Genomic DNA, 3,350 nt, shown 5'->3' with positions numbered 1-3,350 from the left:
CCCCTGCTGGGTGCCAGAGTATTGGAGGGGGTCACCCCTTCCCCAGGTTCCTTGGGATCAACGGAGCGAACAGCAGTGGGAGTTGGTACAAGTTACAGATGTCACCATCACTGTTACATGTGATGAAATGGCAGTATCTGAGCACTGGCTGTCCTGGCCAGCAAGTGGCCCATCTGTACATGTGGCCCCTTGGGATAAAGAGCTCTGGGAATCTCTCGTCCTGTAGATACCCCAAATAGATACCCCAAATAAACATCAAGGTGATCTACATTTCCACGGGCACTGAGAGCACAGCGCCTGGCCTCCAGCACAGTTCTCGTCCCCGCCGAGGGCTGGACATCACTGAGGGTAACCAGTGCGCATCTCCCTTCTCAGGGTCCTCAAGGCTGGGCTCTCGCAGACGGCCTCCAGTGCAATATCCACCTCCCCTGCAGGTGTGAGACCAGTAAGGTCTCCAGTCAGACAACCAGCCTTGTCATGGGGCCAGGCACAGGGCCTGCTTGTCCCTGAGCAGTGAGCTCAGCTCCCTGTCAGCCCATGGAATGGTCCCACAGGACAATGACATCCTCCTGTGGGAGCCGGGGGCTCCTCTGGTTGCTACAAACCTCCCACAGCCCCTGCAGGGTCACTCTGCTGCTGAGTGCACCCGGGCGTGGCCCTGTGTCCTCCCGCCCTGGGCAGTGCTGTCCGTCTCGCCTGTCCAGCTTTGGGCGGGGGTGCAGGGCGGGAGCGCCCCTCACCAGTGGGTGAACAGGAGGCATTGAAACACTCTCCCCATGGCAGTCACCATGATCCTGGAACACCCGGGTCACATGCTCTTCTGGAAGCCCTCGAGCACCCTTGTCTGTCCCTCGGTGAAGACACCTTCCTCCCCCAGACCCTCAGGCATGTGTAGCTTGGTCTCGTGACCCCCTGACTTCAGCTGCCTGGAGCACAGGCCTTCCTCCTGCTCCTGGGAGACTCCTGGCCTGTCCCGCCAGCATTTGTCCCTGCTGTAACCTCTGCTTGGCACACCCTTTCCACAGACAACCATGCCACTCTTTTCCTTACTGCCTTTAGAATTTCACCAGATGTCAGCTTTTCGGCAACTTTTCCCCCAACAATCATTCTATTTAATGCCCCCACCCCTCACTGCACCTTCCTCCCAACATCTGTCCCCTGCTTTTTTTCCCCACAGAGCTCACCGTGGCTTCTGTGGCACGGAGTATGGGGTGTGTTCCAGGCTCCCTGCACCCTCTGGACTGGGTGTCTCAGCAGCCGGAGTGACATTCAGCTTGGGAATGTGTTTACCCAGTCTGCCCTGTGGCTGGACCCAGAAGTCCCCGGACCCAGAAGTCCCCAGTCCCAGACGTCATTTCCACTGCCCACGTGGGCTTGCCGAAAACCTCAGCTACCAGAACCTCCCCGAATCATCAAATTCAAGAGCAGGTCTCGGGGAATCTTATGTCAACCTGGAACAGTTGTAAACATGGCTTTGAAATGCGAAGAGATACGAAGATTGTGGCAATTTTAGTTCTAGTAAAATGATCCTGATGGAGGGCAGGACCAAAGGATAAAAACTAATCCATCATCGGACACGAACAATATTTCCACTCTTAAGAAGCATAGTAGATATTATTTTCTTGAGTGTTACTCAGATGTATTTTTACTTTCTTCACATCCAGGAATAATGCTGGTGACAGCTCTAACTTTCTTTTAATTTGGAGGAGACAGTGGCACCCCATGAATATAAGACCTGAATGTAAAGCCTGAGTAGGCATAAAAAATACTCATTGTGCAGTGTTTTCAGCAAAGTTAATTAGAAACGGGCAAAGGTGTCTGTAGAAATTGCTGCGCTTCGTGGCAATCACACACACAAATGGGAGGGCCGCAAATCACTGAGCAATGTCACTTTGCACGGCTAAGTCAGGGGTTATATTTCTTTTTGCTTTGTTATATGTAAACATTCACTTCGTCTCTGATGGTGGTGGGATTAATTCTCGTAAAGTCACAATAGTGACTACAGCTCTAGACCACAAACTGCTTGAGCAGATCTCTGCTTGACAGTCTCCTGTCTCATTCATCTACACCCTGAACTCAGTGACAGGCATTTGGCTGGAACTCAGTCAATGCCCGTTGAATGATTGAATCAATCCCACTTGAGCTTCTTGCCAGCTCCGGTCTGAATGGTCTGTCCTTCCTCTCTGAGTGCAGCACAGACCCAGGTTTCTGGAGTCTGGGGCCACTGGCTGCCAGTGGAGCAGCCCGTCCCCTCTGCAGGGGGCATCACTCACTCATTTATTAAGAGACAGGCACAGGTGCAGGTGGAGGGTGCTGTGGGACCAAGTGTCCGAGGCCCTCCCATTCTCTGTGCCCTGCAGGGTCATGCTCTCAATGGATTTGGAATAAGAAAAATGAAGTTCTGTAATTTCTAAATTTTCTGAAATGAACATGTAAATAGAAAAGCAATATTAACACACACGTACACACATAAAACCTACCATGACTCTTGGGAAAGCTGTCAGTGGAGAGGTTAACAGGAATTTTATAGTTTTCTGTGTGACCTAGTTAATGCATATTTAAAAACCTGTCTGAATTTATCTCTAGGAAATAGGACTTTTTAGATTGTTCAGGAATGTAAAGTCTCACACACCACTAAATATTAAAATGTAGCACCCGAGCCAGATCCGGTGCCGGGTGGAGCGGAGCTGGGTGGACATGGACGAGTTTGATGAGAACAAATTCATGGACGAGCGGAAGGAGGTGGTGATGGCAGAGCCAGGCCCCTGCGGCAAGGGGACAGGCTGCCGCGTTTCATGCAGCCTTGCAGAACTCTCCTGTCAACACCCAGCACCCAGCTGTGAAGGAACGAGCCAGGGCCTGGTGCTGGAATTGCTCACAAACTTAAGAGCAGCGAGACTGGGCAGGCTGCGCAGTCGCTGGACAGACGCGGCACTGATTTGTTAGTGAAGTACATTTATAAAGGGTTTGAGGAGCCCACAGAAAACAGCAGCTCAGTGTTACTCCAGTGGCATGAGAAGGCCTTAGCAGTAGGAGGACTAGGCTCCATTATAAGAGTTCTTACAGCAAAAAAGACTGTAAAAACAAAAAAAGACTCATGTTACCTGGGGAAGAATTTTGGATGCCCAGGCTGGTGAAGAACGGATTGACAATGGACGATCTTCCTTGGAAGTCCCAATTAAACTGTTTCAGGACATGAATCTGCCGACATGTATTTTAATTTCAAGGTGGAGGGAGAAATCGTCCTGCTGTTTCCTAAGTCCTTTGCAGGATCTGATAGTCTGTGCCTTTGTGTACAAATAATGCAGAGCTGATATTGTGACCACATACCAGAGTGGCTGGCCGGTGTC

General features: G+C 50.9%; 1 pseudogene; it reads left to right on the top strand.

Annotated features, from left to right (window-relative positions):
- The window catches only part of LOC103608879, an 11,638-nt pseudogene extending 8,501 nt beyond the window's left edge, over positions 1–3,137 (top strand).
- The last annotated feature ends 213 nt before the right edge of the window (positions 3,138–3,350 follow it).

Source organism: Galeopterus variegatus, unplaced genomic scaffold (assembly GCF_000696425.1).
Source record: "Galeopterus variegatus unplaced genomic scaffold, G_variegatus-3.0.2 Scaffold8944, whole genome shotgun sequence".
In the NCBI taxonomy this organism is placed as follows: domain Eukaryota; kingdom Metazoa; phylum Chordata; class Mammalia; order Dermoptera; family Cynocephalidae; genus Galeopterus; species Galeopterus variegatus.
This window is presented reverse-complemented; position numbering and strand designations above follow the sequence as displayed.